Genomic DNA, 20125 nt, shown 5'->3' with positions numbered 1-20125 from the left:
CCTACCTGTATCTCAAAAAGCAATGTAACTTTGACACAATCTAAAGCTGACGACCTGCCTTAAAGGCCAAGAGACTACCCCTTGGGGATGAGGCACATTAAGGAAGAAGCAGACTGAGTGGCCAACACTCAGGCTTCAGCGCCTAAATAAATGATTAATAGATAGGAGTGCCAAGCAGCTAGCAACTCTATCAAACCCACATGTTTTAAGCAAGAGGTACAGATACCAACATCAGACAAACAGGCAAACACAGCCCTGGCCTGTGGAAAGCGAGTAATCAACCTAATTTCAGTTAATGGGAGCAGAAGAAAGGACTGAGCTGTGAACAACTGTTTTATCAGATACACACAGCGATGAAGGGAATGGATCAGCAATGTTAAGTTTGAGGCAATATTATTACTCATAAGCTCTCATAATTTCCTATCACAGGCAAAATATTTTCCTTAAAATAGGGAGCACAAATACAATATATTGGCAACATTAGCTCATATTGAGTAGTCACTTGCTGGAGGTAGGTATAAATAGATATGATTCCACTTTCAACGGGGGAAAAAAACAGCTAAGTAATTATACTGCCACAGAAAGAAAAAGGAGGAGTATCCAGCTGACTACAAGTCCTACAGGTTCCAAGGTGCAACAAGGGACACCTGGAAACATCCACGTTCTGAACTAGCAAACGCACTGAGGAAAAATCCCACCTCTAACTATTTCAACAGTCATTGAACTAGGCTGCTTAAATACAAGTAACTACCTGAATCACAGCTAAAATGTCAATATTTATACCTGCAACCTTCCTGCTATCTGAGGAGAAACATTAAATTTTGCTTGCAGGTCTCCTTCTGGCATTTACAGTACTTAACAACACAAACTTTACCCTTCACGTTCACGTTGAATTCCCCTTTTCTTTTTTTTCCCTTAGATCATGCTAAGCTGTAAAATCTTTTCATTTTTATAGGCCCGTCACAAGTCTGTTGAAGTAGAGACCTGACATGAGAAATGTGGAACAATTCCTGAAAGCAGTCAGTATTTAGCACATTCCCAGCCAAGACTGTTGACTGCAATAAGCAGCCAACCAAAAGCACAACCAAAGAATGCAAAGGAGGAGAAGGTGGTAGTGAGCAGCTTGGTTAGGGAGGACATTGCTAGTTGGTGTGACAGAGAAGAAACGAGTCTGATGCGTAACACCTTGCTCTTCACAGATAAGACAACATTCATTGTTTCAAATATATTACATATAGCAATTAAACTCAAAGAAGTATTTGGAGAAGACAAGTCTTGCACTATATTATATTATTATTGGGAGGACACAACTACATACAGACTTTTTTGACTAGGTGAAGATAAATGTTATCTTCTAAAGAGGAGATATTTATATATAAGATGGGATGTTCAGAAACCACAAATTCTGGGCTATTTATGAGATTGTTCTTGTTCTACAGTTACTGTAAGGATGAAAGTGCTGCAAACACAAGAGAATGGATGTTTGAGCAACAGACAGACCTTGAAGTGTGTCATGAGGTGTATGGTCATTGATGGCTTTAAGTGAATATGAAAATTAGATTAAAGACCAGTTGGAGGAACAGGCCTTTGATGCCTTCCCTAAAGGTAACACCTTTAGATATTTGCAAAAACTGCTAACCAGGTTTTCCTTGATAAGGTAAGAGTGCACCTGGAATTGAAGTAGTAAAAGATGCTAAATCCACCTTTTGATTTCTACTAATTTAAATATACCATCTTCAGATATTTTGGTCTGAGTGATCAGAAATGAACCCAGAGAAATCGTGAAATGCTAATTAAGTCCTTCTCGATCTCAACAAGTCTGACCATCAACAAGACCTTTAAAACTGTCAGAAGTTCAGGATAAAGGAAATGATACAAAGTCCTATGCAAATTTACCTTGCTCTGTCTTGCTCAAGAGTAATACCTTTTTTCTTTTTCCAAAATAGAGTTTTACAACAAAAAAGAACAAAAGTGAAACATCTTTATGCTTCTTTCCTGTACAAAACTGAGTAGTGAATTCTGTAAAAATTTTAGGACACTATCACTCAGAGCATGGTATATCACATAAAAAGAGAAATACATCTTTATACTCCTTTCATGTGTAAAAGTAAAAATCAAGTACTGTCTTCCATTCTGTGATATATTATACAAAAAAAGAGAAGATTTCCAACAACTCAAATGGGAGAGGAATAGATTTACAGGACTGCCAGAGCAAATACGGAATTGAAGAAAAGCAGCCCAATTGAATTAAAAGAAAAACAACATAAATAAACCACAAATAAAACACAGAAATATTGTTGAGCATAGCACCCACCACAAAATTCATCACAGGATATAAACCAGAAAGCAGTAACGCTTTTAGCATGAAACTCTTTGGAAGGGCAAGGGCGGAAGAATTTTTAAGTTGAATATGCTGCAAAAATTCTCAGTAGGCAAATCTTATGAATGAAGCTCTCCATCTGGAAACAGATAACTCTATTCAAACATGTCACCCAGTTGCTATGGCAATATGACAAAGAAAAACAGCACTCATTAATAGTGATTTCACTGATAAATGAGTATATCAACTTATAATATTGAAACGATTACTGGGGTGGGGGGTTGGGGAGGAGAAAGAAAACTCTGGTTGTTCCGACGAGAAAAATTTCTTCAGCACTTCCAGACATCACTTATAGTGCCATTACCACAGCAACACTGGTAATGATGCTATTGCTGGCTCAGTTAAAAAAAAAAACAAAACACCACACCACAAACAAGCATAATTCCATCAAATATATCTGGACTCACTGTGACTTTTGGAGAAATCTTTTGTTAAATATCAAGTCTAAAAAAAAAATAAATTAAAAAGAAATGCTGATTTACATTGCATTCCCATTTCAGACATCTAAGGACAAACAGATTTGGCTCTCCTGTCACCAAAAGGGATGATGGGTGAGCCTCTCTTCTCTATTTTTAGTGACATATCAAGTATCAACAGGAGATAAGTGGTACTTCAGTCACACCACCAAGAAGAAAGTTTCTAACCATACCTTCATTTTCCTGTGCTTCATATTTTTCTTAAGTATCTCTTGCCTTTTTATTGAAAGACATGCCAAGATTTATCCTTCATCCATAATAAAACACATGTCTATTCTGTAAAATACGAACTTTTTGTCTAACAAATTTCTCTGTACCATACTTATTTCTTCCAGGTGTGGAAAGTACTCCTACTGCTGTGATCATGAGGAATGCCATGGATCAAAGATTCACGTGCTCTCCCCTCTCAAAGTCTTGAAAGCTAAAAACTATATTTAGATAAAGGACTGAATTGCTCTTTCTAAAAATATATGTTAAAAATCATATGAGATTTTGATGCAATTTAACTGAAACGCAACAGCAGGTCAGCCACTTAGATGCTAAACAAAAAACATGCCAAATACCATCTACAGTGCCATGGCAAAGGAGGAATACACTGAGCTCCATAGCTACACTGGTAGGACGAGCACTGGTGGGCTTAACTCTAGGAAGAGCCAGGCTAGACATCAGGAAAAATCATTAACTGCAAGGACAGTCAAGTACTAGAATTAGATTCTTGGGTGGTTGCAGTTTCCATCATCAGAGGTCTTTAAACAGTCTTAAACTGCCACAGGTTAAAGTCCATCCTGTTTTGGGGCACAGGAGGGATGAGATGAGCTATTCAGATACATGCAAAAGCTATGTCAAAGATTAAAAAGATTAAAAAGAAAAAAAAAGCTCAACAGTTAGAGAAAGAAGTTGCAAAAATCCTGTAAACTAACATTCCCCAAACTAAATACTGGCTAATGGAGGATATCTCAGTTATCTTCTTAGCACCAGCTTCAAGCACTCTAAGAAAGCAGCATCTACGTTGTTTTGTTTCTACACAGATATTTCAATTCTGACTTAATTGCTGAGATTCGCAGCTGTAGGGGTGGATTTCTGATCCACCTCGATATGGGTTGAGGGTGAAATTTCATTGGAGATCAACCAGCATTGGGTGAGCATCTTCCTCTGTCATCAATCCTCAGAGCTATTAACTCCCTGGCAATTCTAGATCCTAGTGATATGTTGCTTTTACTAACATGAACTAAATAGAAAAAATAGCTTAGGAAATAAGCCAACCCATTTTTCTCAAAGGACTATCTGAAAATACTCATTCAGACTTCCCAAATGAAGTTACCTGTACCTTAATCCAATCTAAATACAGCCATTGCTGGAAGCTGAGGCAGTGGACGCCACCAGATATGAAACAGAGAACAGGTGCACAAACAAAACACCAATTCTGCCAACAAAATATAAATCATCTGACAGAAAAGCTGTTTAAAAAACTGAATGTACTACACAGATCACAGCACATCTGGAAAGACCACCTTCAAGTATTGTTTCTTCTTCCTACACAATCCTAACATGCATTAACTAGGAATGCTAACTACTGCTTCTGCCCAAGGCAGACGTTACCACTAGGGTTGTTTTTTAGGGGGGGGAAAAGGAGACTGAGACATTCAGTATAACAAAAAACAGACCCTACATGGAGGACGTCTGCACATATTGGAAGGACATATTGCAAGATGGGGTAGCTCTTTTCTAAGCTGTTGAATGGTTCCTACTACAGCCCCACGTCACACCCAGTGCTTTATGAAACATTAACTCCCTCAAGGATGATGCCTACTTGAAACTAAACTGGAAAATTTTAGCAAATTCCCTTCTACTTTAACAGGCTACCCCTTTCCAGGCCGAAATCATGACAGCTTTCAACAGCGTTCCTCCGGGACCAACAGGTTTGACAGGAGCATAGCTCCATTAACTTTAATGGACGTCATCCTGACCTTTGTTGCTGTAGAAGCACAAAAACTCATATTGTCATATTAACCCATCCTTCATTAACGTTGTCAGGCATTTCCAGTGCTGCAAACCACTTGCAGCTCTTGATCCTTTGGGTATCTCTGTCCTCTCACACAAAAGGTCCAGCCTGACTTCTGCCTGAGGGAGAAGGTGCTGTTCCAATGCCTGCAATGCCACTGCTCGTCACATGCCTTAGTTTATCTATGTTGGGTTTTCCAATCTCTTTTCCCCCTGATTTAAGATAGTGGCAGGTGATGACGAAGTCATAATTTAGCTCACTGTTTCTATAGATTTATTTTTTTAATTTGGTACATGACCTGCAGAGACACACTGTTGTGTCGCTGATTCAAGGAAGTCATTACTTGGCCAAAAAGTTCCCAAGGCTACTCTGCATTTGGACTGTCACATAGTCAAAGTACGGTGAAAACTACAGTTGTATGTGTAATTTTCTATCACATTATGCATAAAGGATCACATTAATTAACCTTGCACTGGGGCACAGGCCCACTGCAGTGTATCTGCTAGGTCAACCTTTGTGGCAGGTAGGTCAGAGGAGTACTAGCAGGGGAAAAAAACACATACATATTGGTGTGCAACCAGTAGAGCTGTTTTGTGGGAAGTAATTTTTCCACAGAGGTTTCTGCTTCATACGCAATCTCCCTACTAACACCATGCAGAAAAAACCCGACAACTCACCATGGTTTGCACAGCTGGCTTCCTTGCATGCAGGTCACTCACCCCTGGGTCTACAGACTGAGGGGGGAGGACAGTTCACTGGTCAGGGTATAACCTAAAGCTTTTCCTGCTCTAGCTCAGACGCCCTCTATGCTGGCTGGGGTTAATTCCCTTTACGCAAAATATGGGAAGATGCATGAATAAGTGGGAAGACAGTGAGTACCCAAAACCACTTGGAAAAACAATTCTTGGGGACAAGGGGGTTCATGGATGTACATGCATGTGGTAGGGGGAGGATCGGAAATCTTAACCCCCCCCGGAACCCATGAAAGAAAGCAATGCTCTTCTGCTACTCTGCTCCATCACAGCTTCCTGACAAGAAGGTCAGGGACCCTCTGGCCGACTCCACCAAGGAATCCCTCTGGCAAGGTACATGCTGCCAGCAGCTGGTTCAAGCACGAGGAAACACACCACAACCTCAGAAGTCATTTTGGTACCTCAGAAAAACTCCTAAAAATACAACCTCAACAATACTAAAATCCAGTTATTGCTAAACGCACAATTTCCACCTCACTTGCATGGTACCATCTTTAGTTACACAATCTCCAGATATTTTAAACTCCCATTTGTATTTAAGATCTGAGGAAACTCCATATATAAGATGGTACTGAAAAAACAGCCACATGATTGTATAATTAAAGACTTCTGTGCACTTGTCTGTAATTAAGAAGCCAAAAAACAGTGCTGGTGGTGTGCACTCATAACTGTCAGCTACCCAGATTTTTGCATGCTGAAACTATATAACTCATACATATACATGTACACACACACTTTTTTTTTTTTTTTTCATTTAATTAACACGTAACTTTGAGCCAGACACCAGGTTGTTCAAAGGAAACCATTTCTCAGGTGGAGGAGATTACAGCCATGGTGCTCGGCAGGAAGGATACTCAGCAAATGCAATTATCTAGCCCACTAAAAAGATCAAATTGAGAAATGAAAGCAGGAGAGGAAACAAGCAGCAGAGAGATTAATGAAAGGAACAGACAGGAGGAAAGCAAAGGGTTTGTGCCTTGTAAATATTGCTGTTTGTACGAAACCACCAGGTAGGTTTTTGGACTGAGGTTGCACCGTCCTTACCCCAGCATCCCCCCAAGCCACAACAGAGGAGCAGCACAGGGCCGGCCCCACACAGCCCTTGCAGAGTCTTGAATGAGCTGGAAGTTCAGCATTTCCAATCACTTACTACATTTAAACACCATAAACTTATTTTTAAACAAAATTGTGTGCCCCTGCCCTGAAGAAAACACTATGTGCCACTCAGAAACTGCAAAAGCAAAGCTTGAAGAATTGGCTTCACAGCCATAGACTTGTTTGTTGTGGAAGGGAGAGACAAGAGAGAAGAGGAATGGTTGGGGAGCAAACCTGCAAATATAACATAAACCACAACACAAGAAGGGCTAAAACTTCTTCTAGGATCCAACTAGGTGGCAAAAATGTAGCAAACTTGCAGGCAGTGGTGGTAAGACCTTCTCAGCCATGGAGGAGAGGTGGGTGCTGTCCTGTTGTCTCTTCATGCTGCGTGCTGGAAACTATCTTGATACCAACCCAAAAGTTGTCACCTCAGCCAATCTAGATAGCACACTGTGTCCAGGTCGGAAAGGGTACTTCAAGTCCATTTTACTGCTCCTTTTTAAGTTCTCCCTTAGAAAGGAAAAGAACCCACCAAGCACTAAGTATTTAAGTCTCAGGTTTTTCAGCATCATTAGCAAAACTCCCAGCTGGCATCCGTCTACGTACTCCATTGCAAAACATCATTTTAGCAGAGAACTTGTCAGGGACGATTCAGATTCTGGAAAAAAGCCCTAATTGACCATTACTGTGAGCATCCCTTGTACAATGGAGGTCCTGCTCCTCACAGCCCCACTAATGTATTGACCAATTGCTCTAGACACCAAAAACCTCTCCTGAACTGAGCCACCCCAAGAGTTCACTGGAAAAGAGAGTCATTATCGCTCCACACCCCCAAAATTACAAATTTCCTGTTATTAGAATCATTTAGATTGGAAAAAACCTTTAAGATCATCAAGTCCAACCATTAACCTAGCACTGCCAAGTCCACCACTAAACTATGTCCCAAAGTACCACATCTACCCATCTTTTAAATACCTCGAGGGATGGGGACTCAACCACTTTTTTTCCCTGGGCAGCCCATTCTAATGCTTAACAACCATTTCCATGAAGAAATTCTTCCTAATATCCAATCTAAACCTCCCCTGGTGCAACTTGAGGCCATTTCCTCTCATCCTATTGCTTGTTACTTGGGAGAGGAGACCAACACCCACCTCACTACGACCTCCTTTCAGGTGGATGCAGGGGGTGATAAGGTCTTCCCTCAGCCTCCTCTTCTCCAGGCTAAACAACCCCAGTTCCCTCAGCCACTCCTCATCAGACTTGTGCTCCAGACCTCTTACCAGCTTCGTTGCCCTTCTCTGGACATGCTCCAGCACCTCAATGTCTTTCTTGTAGTGAGAGGCCCAAAACTGAACACAGTATTCAAGGTGCAGCTCCAACAGTGCCCAGTATATGGGGACAATTGCTTCCCTGGTCCTGCTGGCCACACTATTTCTGATACAAGCCAGGATGCTATTGACCTTCTTTGGTCACCCGGGCACACTGCCAGATCAGGTTTAGCCGACTGTTGACCAACAGCCCCAGGTCTTTTTCCACCAGGAAACTTTCCAGCCACTCATCCCCAAGCCTGTAGTGTTGCATGGGGTTGTTGTGACCAAAGTGCAGGACCCAGCACTTGCCCTTTTTGAACCTCATACAACTGGTCTCAGCCCATCGATTCAGCTTGTCCAGATCCCTCTGTAGAGCCTTCCTACTCTCAAGCAGATCAACACTCCCACCCAGTTTGGTGTCATCTGCTCCCTGTCCCTGTCTTCCAGCTCAGGGGGCTGGGCACCCAGAGGACAACCGGTCTGACTATAAAAGACCGAGGCAAAGGTGGCATTAAGTACCTCAGCCTTTTTTTCATCCTTTGTCACTATGTTTCCCCTCACATCCAATAAAAGATGGAGATTCTCCTTAGCCCTCCTTTTATTGATAATGTATTTATAGAAACTTTTTTTTTATTCTCTTTAATGGCAGTAGCCACATTAAGTTCTAGTTGGGCTTTGGCCCTTCTAATTTTATCCCTGTATAACCTCACAACATCTTTGTAGTCCTCCTGACTTACCTGCCCCTTCTTCCAAAGGTCATAAATGCTCCTTTTTTTCCTGAGTTCCAGCCAAAGCTCTCTGTTTAGCCAGGCTGGTCTCCTTCCCCACCAGCTCTTCTTTCCGCACATTTTTAAAAATATAAATTTATGTATATTCTTTTATTATATTTATTCTTTTATTATATTGCAAATACATGACAAGGCATCTTCAGTATCCTTGTCAATAAAAAAGTCAATTCCTCTTTACTTAACAAGTAATGCCATTCTCAATCAGTCAACTATTAAATGAGATTGTTGCCCTGCAACGTATTACTTGAAATGGATTTTCACATCCTCTCTGGTATAGTAGCTTTCTTCCATTAATATTAGTCTATCAAATTTTCACTGCTCATGTACCTCAAAGGATATTTGTAAATCAACAGCTATTTTATTTTTATTAATTGCATTATGAAAGGGACAGCATAATTATTCAGGACCAGTAACATACTGGAGATTCATGATGAGCATAAATGTCTCCTAATTGCTAGTATTTCTGTAAACCAAGAGGGGAGGAAGGGGACTAATGAAAACTTAAGTTATAAAATACAGCACACAGTTCCAGATGCAAAAGATAGAGAAGTTAATTACATTACATTACTTACAGGCCATCCGAAGAGCTACAAAATTAACATATTGGAAAGATTAATATTTTACTCTGGTTACAACGTTCAGAGTTAATCTGTTATCTCTGAAAGATGCCTACTTCCCCGAGCAGCATCCATGTTGCAAAAGCTTTATCTAAGGCCCTGAAAGCAAACATCTACCGCCCACATGGCACCGACAGAGGCGTATCATTCAAGCAATCAACAGTAACGATGGGAACACCCTAAGAAATTCCTGGAACCGGAGCGACACTGGGCAGCGAGGGACTGCCTCACTCACAGCCCCATCCAGTCACATGAGATGTCTGGTTTAACATCTCCATCTCGCCGTGCATGCCAAGCCACAAATTAACTCCCAATTCTCTGCAGCATGTAGTAGGAGCTCTTCCACGCTGTCTTGTACTGTTAACGATCTCCTTGTCCCTACTGTCATCACAAACATAACCTGCTTATGAGACTAGAAGTACTCGCCCCCATTAGCTGCCTGCTGTCTTGCAACCACATCGAAGCCACTCCGTGCAAATAATACATGAACACGCACGTTTAGGATATGCTGGAAACGCAAAGATGACTTGGTGGAAAAGAAAAAGAAATTTAAAAGAGCTAGTGATTTTCCATATCTCCCCCCCTCCTCCCTGGGCAAAACTTTTTAAAAGAAAGCAAAATATCGATGTGTAAGAAAAGGCAGTTTTTAATAATAGCTAAAAAAGTAAGAAATGTGTGCCTAGAGCACTTATATTAAACAAGCATTTTCAGCCTAAAAAGATCTCAAGATGCACCCAGTTCCTACAGTTAGAAATCCGATACATGCTTGACAACAAAATACAGGGGATAAAATGTATGTAATTTTAATACATACAACTATTAATATGATTTAGGAGACTTCCACAAAAAACATCTACACCCCCTTTTTTCCCTTTGAATAGACCACGATCATTCCTGAAACCATAAATCCTGAAACAAAAGCGACCTCATGCTATTTCCCAGTATCGCAGAACATGAAGTGTTCTGCACCTCTCTCGCCTGAACAGCCCCTTGTAGCGCTCCTGTTACAATAGCAAAAAGGAAATCTATAATTTAAGAGCACCCTAAACCTGATCCTTTTTGCCAGTCTCCCCTCATACAGGTAAGAAGAAAAGGCACGCGGCAGGGCATGATTACACCCACTCAGCAGAAGCCAGGCTTTGGTTTTTTATAAGTCCATGAGGCAGCAATCTTACCATTCCCAAATTTTCCAATTTTTTCCAATTTTTTTTGTGCAAGCTCAAGACAGAATGCGGTCAGTCTTGGGCCTCGGACCAGGACAACATGTGACTGCTGGATTATAGGATTTATTTAAAATACCCATGATGTCTCAGTGTTTCGGAGAAGTACCTAATGGAAAAACACCTTCTACAATAGCAAACGGATGCTTTGCTGTAGTCCAAGCACATAGGACAATGAAGCATTTTGGCAGCTTTTGAGAAAACAAAGTTTCATAGCAATTAACCTGTAAAGGCATCTTTGGCTGTATATGCAAGGGTACACAAATACTTAGTGGTCAGGTATTTTTTTCCTTATATTTAATAGGTATTTCTACCAGTATTCCTACTATAAAATTACAGCCTTGTGTTGCCAAAATGAATATGCGTCCATGCAGCTTTACAAGTCTTACCCAGGGAATCGGAGAATTATCTCCCAGACTGAGGTTTTCTTGGCCAAATTTCAGTCTTTGGATTTTATTTTTTTATTTTTTTTTTTAAACTTTGTGGCCAAGTAAAACAACACTTGGAAAATGAAAAAAGGAACACTGCAGTAATCGAAAGTATGTGGTATTTTTACCATGATTTTTCCTTGTTTGCACCTACAGGTAGGCAATGAACACCAAGGATTCTGTCTTTAAAATACTAAGTAAAAAAAATAAGTTTGTCTGTACCATAAAATAAACAGATTTCCTTCAGCACCAAGGCTGCCAGAAAATACATCCTGGCTTCTTTCTAGCAAATACCAAAGGCGGATGTATGCCCCTATTTATAGTACACTAATGCAACTGTGAAATGCATACCCCATGCACTTTATCTCTATTCAACTTTGACTACACTCCTCATAGAGCTAAGCAGCTTGTGGGAAGGGTCATTCCCAAGAATCAAACTACATTAACTCTGTCCACGTGTCAGCTGCTTGCAGAGACTCCGGGGTGCCCTGAGAGCCCCCCATCCTCTGGTAGATCTCCTTCAGGTGCTCTGACACCAACGGACAGATTGCAAAAGGTGAAAGCTTACATTAAACTAAGAAGCAGGAAAGTTACAACCTGCCTGAGATTAATTTCTCCCCCCAAAACGGGGATAACAACTGCTTCTCCACCTTGGTTCACCTTCTCTCTTTATACTATAAATCCCCACTGAAGGTGCCGAGTCTGACTGCGCGCATATCATGCCAAACGCAGCAGACACCAGGCTGGAAACCCAGGCATTGCTGCAAAGCAGATAACAAACAGTGACTGTACCAGAGAAGGTCTGTATAAATACAGTGCATTTACACTAAGTAGAATGACATTGCAGAATAATTCCCTCATCTAACACCATGACAAGGGGTTGTAAACACTGCAAGACCATTAACTGCCAGAAGAGGATAACTACAGTGTCTGAAGGCTATCTAGGTAATTTATGGACACCTGCTCTGCTTTAAGTACAGTTCTTTTTAAAGGGTCAAGGAATTTCAAATTCATTCCTACACAAGAAAAACACTTACAAAATCATGGTTTCACAAGAAATAAAGTAGGAGTCACCCCCTCTTTCTTCAGTTTTCCTATCGCAAAATTATCCACACACATTTTCAACCATAGAATCATAGAATGTTTTGGGTTGGAAGGGATCCCTAGAGGTCATCTAGTCCAACCCCCCTACAGGAGCAGGGACACTGCTAACTAGATCAGGTTGCTCAGAGCCCCATCCAACCTGGCCGAGAATGTTTCCAGGGATGGGGCCTCCACTACCTCTCTGGGCAGGCCATTCCAGTGTTTCACCACCCGCATTGTAAAAAAATGTCTTCCTTATATCCAGTCTAAACCTACCCTGGTTTAGTTTAAAACCATTACCCCTTGTGTTGTCACAGCTGTCCCTACTAAAAAGATTGTCCCCATCTTTCCTGTAGGCCCCCTTTAAGTACTGAAAGGCCGCAATCAGGTCTCCCCGCAGCCTTCTCTTCTCCAGGCTGAACAAACCCAACTCCCTCAGCCTGTCCTCACAGGAGAGGTGCTCCAGCCCTCGGAGTTCCAAAGCTAAGTTAAATGCTTAAGTTAAATGTTTCATGTCAAACCATATACTAAGGTTAAAGGGCTGCAAAGAAGAATACTTTGCATCTTCTGCCTAGATAGCAAACATTTAAGCAAAGGGCCATACACTCCTGTATCCACTCAGTCATCTGATACAATAATCTCAAAAAGCAGAAACAAAAAATAAGAACTTGTTTTGTTAAATGTAGTCAATTATTCTATGCTTACAGGTAGGAAAACATCAACAACATTTATATGGCTAAGATCTGCTATCTATTTGGGAAAGTAATCTCATTTAGGATCTTTCTGTTTGGTTTTTTTTTCCGAAGGAAAGAACTGAAGTAATAGGAGACAGAATTCCATATATGCACCATTTTTCTTTATTGCTCTTTTTTTGCTTCCTGCCAGGAGAAGTCACGACTAAGAACAGGAAGGCTTTATCTGGTAAATCAGTGCTCGATTGATATAAATGCAGTGCCTCCCCAAAGCAGCCCTGCAATGTGGCTGGGGGCATAGCAACGCAAAACCTTGCCCTGCCAATGGCTGGGACCACTCCTCCAGCACGTAAAACCAAGCAATTTGTTTCTGTGCATCTGCTCAGACAATCTGCTCCCTAGCACAGCCTTGCTCATCGGTGGTGGATGTGATCAGCTTCCGAGGGTCAGCGTTTTCTTTTCCTTTCTTTGTACTTTGACTTAAAACAAACAAAAAGCTTCTGTAGCTATAAGGTCAATGGCATGAAAGAGGTGGCAACTGCTGAGTAAGATATGAAGATAGCAACAGGGAAGTATGATATGTGTTTATCCGCATTCAGACAATTGCTAGCTTGGTCGTGCCCAGTCCTGATAGACTTTGGAGTGCTATCAAAACAGAAGTTATTCATCCTAACGTATACAGCACTGCAGGGCAGGGACAGGCTCTTTAACTCTCCCTGAACAGGAACCCCACCGCTATCACTAGCGATGGGTTGCACAGGGATTGCTATACCTGACCAAGGAATGTCTGCAACCACTGTTGCTTGACTTCACTGAAACGATTTACATCTAAGCCATTTTCCAACACCCACGTATGTAAAGAGCTACTCTGTCATCACTTCTGAACTAGTTTTCTTCACTGCTGGATCAGTGAAACTAAATGCTGAAAACCAATCTTTTTAAAAGTTTCAAGGTATCTTCTTGGAGCCTACAGGAACTTTTCCATTGACTCAGATCTCATCCCTAAGGACCACCAGACCAGCATTTCTCTACTTGCAAATAAAAACAAAAGGGGGAGGAGTAGGAGAAGAGGGAGCTAGTTCAATCACAATCATTATGTAAAGCTCATGATTAATGGACAGATGCTGTCAGGGCGCTGAGTGCACTATGAGGCCATGACCAGCCTCACAAAACTCCCACTTGCACGTTCTGCCCATGGATCCAGGAGCTCTGTTCTGGCTGAGGCTTGGGTCTGCAGTCCTTGCCAGAGCAGGTCTGCCTGTCTCCAATCCTGCCTCTGGTCCCATCTCCTGGAGGGACCTCACCCCCACATTAAAGGTATCTCCTCTCCTGAACAAAGCCCTGGGGCAGGCTCCAGCTCATCCCCATCCCTGACTCCAGACTCATCTGCTGCTCCTCACTGCACTCCCTGGATGGACCCTGGACCTGGTTCATTGCTGTGCTTGGGACTGGTGACAGACCCTGTCACCAGCACCCAGTTCTGGCCTGTTTTCAGGCGTTGTGGTACTGCACCCCAACACTGAGGGCACTGCAGGTGCTGGGGTCACCTGCTACTCCCAGCTCATCCTCCCTCTTGAGGCAACCCTGCTCCAGGAGATGCTGGCCTGTTACACCTTCTACAAAAGGCTCTTTTTATATTCTTTATATATCTGTCTATACATTTACTTGCTGGAGTGGGATGAAGAACTTGTTTTCCTACTACTTTCTAAGCAAACCCATAGCAGCTTCCTCCTTCTACTGCAAAAGCAGTACCTTTTCCAAGAGAGCTATGAAGATGGAAATAAAATAGTAAATTATTGACTTACAAAGAGTGTTCTCAGAGTTACACAAATACATCATAAACCTAGATAACAAGTGCAATATTACTACATTTCCCACATCAATATAATGCCAAAGTGGGTTTTGGTTCTATTTTTCTCTCTTGCTTCATGAAACACCTGTTTAGGACTGACCCACGTTTACTTAGATAAGAAGCAGGCTATCACCAAATTTTATTAGAACAGAGTGGATAAAACCAAAGATGTTCAACTAAAAACAACTGAACAAAAAAAGTGAGGGAAAACAGAGTCCAGTATAATTCTGGAAGATGCTCATGCACTTCAGCCCTATGCTGCAATGCACTCATCTGCTTTTCTTTAGCTTTCAAGCACTGAAACAAGATCTACTTTATAAACATGAGCTGCTGAAATCACGAACAACGTGAAAGCCACCCTTTCAGGAGCTCAGCCGCAATTTGAATTTAAGCAATGAAAATCTCCTCCTTTGAAACTCACTGTGATATTTAAAAGTTTTGCACCCCTGAGACTGGGTTTTCAAAGAGCAGGTGCCTACATGCTGCTCACTTCCATGGAGTTCAGATTAAGCACTGCATGGAACGAGTGCCTGTGGTTGTACAGGAGATATTTGTTCATGTTTAAAAATGTCTTTTAAAAGACTGTTGTCTCAAAATATCCCGTATGGTATTAGGACACTGCATGGTGCTGGTCCCCTTATGCACAATTGCTACTGTCCCTAAAATGAGTAGGATCTGACATTGCAGAAGTGTGTCAGGACAGCCAAATGAGCTGGAGCAATTACGATTTGAGTGCTAACCAGCTGACCAACAGAGTCAATAAAATAAATGCTGCCAGGCAAAGTGAACTGTTTGTTTGTGTGAAGCCTAGCGCAGCAATACCTTCTGATCACAGCATGCATTCATGGTCAACGTGACAGAAGTTATATTCCTTAACCTACAGATTTCCAGATAGTTTCAGTTCAGTGAGGATGCCCACGCTGTCCTTCAGAAGAAAGAACTTCTTGTTCTCAATTTTAGCACTTTTTTAATCAGTTGGGGGAAAGTGAGCGGTAACAGGAAGGTGTTATTCACTGAAAACACTTCTAATATATTTTTCCCACTTCAAATTTTGTCTAAAAACTTCCCAGCTTCAGAACCTCAAGTGGCCAGAAGATGACCTGCAGAATTTTGTGCACAGGAACTAGATGGAGAAAGGCAGGCTTAGGAAGTTGATCACATGTTAATCAAGGACACCTGAACAACCTGCTGGGCTCAGATATTTTAAAGTGTCCTGTGCAACAACCTAAGCCTGAATATTTGAATAAGATAATAATTTTAGGCCTGTTAATCAAGGAAAGAGCCTTCAAAATAAGCTAATCTCTACAAAGGCTTGGGTACAATATTTTTTGAGATGCCACATATTTAGGAAAGGTAAGTCATAGTCCCAAATTCCCCTTGCTGTATAGAGTGGACAGATTTTAAAAGTTTCAAATATTTCGGCATCTTTTGGCACTTGCTTCAAATGTTCAGGGCTTACATCAAAGTAAGTCAGAGCTCTGCTGTCTTGGGCAGCAGACTGAGATACCCTCATGGATGAGACAGGACAGACACGAGGAAAGAAATAATTGACTGTCACAAGACAGGGGTTAGCAGAATGAGACATACCCATAAAATGTAGGGGAAGAAAGAAAACACCAACATGAGAAAACTCATGATGAGTTGAAAAAGATTTGGAGTTTTAAATGGTGGTATTGGTGAACAAGAAGCCAAATAAAGCTACCTCCTTAAAGTTCAGGTATGGCAGCTACAGAGCAGCATATTTGTTTTGGGTGACTAAGCTGAGCTCCTTGATCTGGTGAGAGAAGGGAGTCCTCCCTGGGAGATGGGTTGTTGCTTTCCTGCCACTGCAGAGCAACTGACAGGTCAATACTTGCTGTAGGTAAATACTCTAATGTTCCTGCTTGACTTTTGAACTATGGCATTTTGAAAAGATTTGGGAAGAAGTATCAACACAGAAGAAAACTGTTGAAAAAAAAACAAATGAGGAAGAGCAGAGCAGGGCATGCTCGTCTGCAAGTGATCTGACATCAGGTCCCTCACACATCTTCTCCATGCTGTCCTTCTCTAAAACAAGCGTGGGCCTGTAATAAAAACCAGGAAAGCTTGTGAAGATTACTACACTAGAGCTTGTAAAGCAATCAGATACTATGTGCATCAATCAGTTTTTCCATCTCATTATGATATCTCAGTGCTAAAGAGTTCCTTTTCTAGCATTCTCCCAGCTGCTCTGAGATAAATTGGTTTATAAACTGTTGTGCTTTGCATTCAGCTTTATTTAGACTGGTTAAGCAACTGAAGCTGCTGTTAATAACAGAAATCCTATCCTGCAATTGCAGCACGGATATTCCCAATTTGCCAGAAGATTCTTACCTGCCATGTTTACTCTCACTTTTGCAAAGCACCCAAGAGCTCTACATAAACATCTGGATTAGCTTCTCAGATTGATAAACAGATTCTAAAACAATTTTTTTTCCCCCACAACAAATCACATTACCAGTTATTTTCTCACACAAAAAATTACATCAATAACCTCCTCCCCAAATTAACATCCCATGATTTCTTAAAAAGGCATAAATAAAATTAATCTACACGGGACACTATATTATTAAAACATACGCTGAAATCAACAACGCTCAAGGCCCTATCATGGCATTTTGTTCTTCATTGGTATTTACATTACTATAGTTCTTATGTATTGCCCTGGAAATCAGCTTTGAAGTGGAATGATGAATAAATGAAGATTTATTATTACTATCCTTATTAGAGGGATTTTAAAGTCATTAGAGACCAACAAGGCATAATAATCATATTATATTCAATCTTCTCTAGAACATCTCCTTTGATAGGCCTGCTAACTCAATTATTTAAATATATATTACAGCAAAATGCAGCATGCCTTCTACAGTTTGGGATAAGATGGAAATTTTTATGTTTTGTTTTCAGTTAACCAGAATTTGTTCTTACAGAATTTGTGGGTTTCATGGTAGGTTTCTTGGTTTTAAACACTAGAGTTCCAAATTTACAGTTAACACCTGGCTCAATGTGTCTGCTCAGTTGAAAAAAAGGTTAAAAACTGGGGAGGAAATAAGGCACTGGAGCACAGTCTGAACCTTCAGTGACTTTTAAAAGTAAAAAAAATATCCTCACAGAAGCAATGATCTCTCAAATAGTCAATAGACTTAGCTTCAACCAACCACCACCAGGCAAGAAGGAAGAAGCATCTAGAGGCTCTGAGGAAGAACAGAAGCAGAACTGCACCACCCTGAGCAGTTCAGAAAATACTGTCTGGATTCAAAGTGCCATCTATAGTCAAGCAAAAACTACTGATTAGAAAAAAAAAATCCAAACTCTGTATACCTAGAAGTTATGTCTTTTTTTAATAAAGAAGGGTGGATAAACCTTAAGACAAATATCACAACCCCTTAAGAAAGCTTTGGAAATGTTAAGTGGTCTTCTAGACAGGCCACCTTCCGAGGTCTTGGAGGGCGGGCTGCAAAATGAGTATAAGGCTCGTGGCATGCAAGCTGAGTGACAACAAAAATCCAGAGGGCAAAGCTGCAGCTCTGTTGGTGCTCGTAACTCCTGCATGGCTTCTTTGTCTGCTTCTCCCCTGAAAGGAAGGGGAAAAACTGCTAAAGGACTAGAAGTGTGTTCACAGCAAAGGAAGTCAAAGTTGGCAATGCAATAATGATGCTGTTCTGGCAACTTCTGCAACGTGAACGGAGTACTGTTATCCAAGACACAGAGAGCAAGGAGCTGCATCAGAATGACTTAGGTCCTTTACACCCTTCCTTTACTGATGAAGTCCTGTACCATAAGCTTATCTCAAATGAGAAGCTTGGAGACACCACTGTCTACACAGTTCCAAGACCACCTCGATGTCTTCTTCAGTTCAGACAACTAAGGACTGTTGTACTACATGTACAGCAGATCCCTTTTGCAGCAATAATCCATATTTACCTACAACCAGGCAGGCCTTCTCTCCTGTTACAAGCTCTTTTCCACCAGTTACAGGAGGGAACCTTATAACCCCAGGCTATGACTAACCCCCTTCTTCTCTGCCCTCTGAAACTTCCATCATTATTCAAACTTGACAGCAGAGACGGTAGAGTAGCCACTGGCTCTGTATCACTGTAGGCTGGCATTGGCAGTTCCTATAGCCCAGCTGGAAAACAAGTGCAATGGTAATGATGACCATCCAGTTCATTCCTCAGTAGCGCCACTTGCTACTTTTGGAGCTGCAATTACAGCAGTGGAGTGAAATAGGAAAGCTATTGAGCACCAGAGAAGATTGAGCTCACAGAAAAATCACACAAACAACTGTACTTATTTGTGGAAAAAAGGGTGGTATGTGGGAAAGCGAAAGGTTTTTCAGCTACGTGGCTAATGCTTTCAACCACACATGACAAAAATCCCTAAGTGGCAAAAAAACCCAGCAGGCTAACGCAAAGGTATGAGGAAAACTGGCTAGAACCAAATAAAGTATTTTAATACCTCCCCTCACTTAGTTATTAAACTGGATCTTTAACAATGACAAACCATGTACCTCAACTAAAATATGTGCCGGACACTGGTTAACAGCAAGTAGTATTCCTCATATTGATAGGTTTCTGTAAAACAGGGAACGATTAACGGCCCTCAAATGGGCCCTAGAATACCTAAATGATACCACTGACACCAGTCCAGCTCTATGAAGTGGGAGCCCTTTAAAATCCCTTTGGTCTTCTTGGTTGTCTGCCTCCAGAAGTTACTTTAGGTTTCTTGTCATCAAAGTTATGACCTTTGAACCACAGCACGCAGTTAAACAAAAAAAAAAGCTGAGACACACATATTGCCAAAAATTGCTCCCTCACTAAAGATCATCTAAGCTATAAACTCAAATTCCTTTGAGAAACTAATAGAGCTTCTTGTTCGTGACAGCACTTAAAGCTTGTTCTAAATAAATGCAACATACTGAACTCATGATTCCAAAACCAGCATCTCTTGGGTTAGCAAAGGAGCACACACAGGAAAATAACCCATCTTCTAGGCCTGAAGTTTGCTGAACAACTCCTTCCTCTTCAGATTATGCCTCCAGGTATTCTTACTTTGGGATCCACTGTTGGCAGCAAGCTAGCCCCCAGAAAGGTTGAAAAACTGAAATACTGCTTTTGAAATTAAAGGGAGGTATTTTTTGCTGCTAGATGCGTCATTCCCACTTCTACACAAACAATTGCTATAAAAACCACAAGAGAAGAGAAGTTTGGCGTACTCAGTAGCAATGCACCTATTTTAAGAATAACAGTACAAAGCTTATTCACAGCTGACTTAACTTTCAGATAGGTATCTGGGCAGATCTAGAAATCTCATTTCTAGTCTTCCAGATAATTCCTAACATTTAAAAAACAGAATTATTGTTTAGATAATTATCTATAAAAAAAACCCACTTAGCATATACTAACAGAA

At 41.1% G+C, this 20125-nt stretch overlaps 1 protein-coding gene across 1 annotated transcript in view; it reads right to left on the bottom strand.

Annotated features, from left to right (window-relative positions):
• The window catches only part of CUNH1orf21 (chromosome unknown C1orf21 homolog), an 84159-nt gene that overhangs the window by 63251 nt on the left and 783 nt on the right, over positions 1–20125 (bottom strand). The window lies entirely within an intron of this gene.

The sequence above is a fragment of the Egretta garzetta genome, unplaced genomic scaffold (genome assembly GCF_000687185.1).
Source record: "Egretta garzetta isolate BGI_Z169 unplaced genomic scaffold, ASM68718v1 scaffold304, whole genome shotgun sequence".
Lineage (NCBI taxonomy): Eukaryota > Metazoa > Chordata > Aves > Pelecaniformes > Ardeidae > Egretta > Egretta garzetta.
The sequence above is the reverse complement of the archived record's forward strand: the minus strand, read 5'-3'. Positions and strand labels throughout refer to the sequence as shown.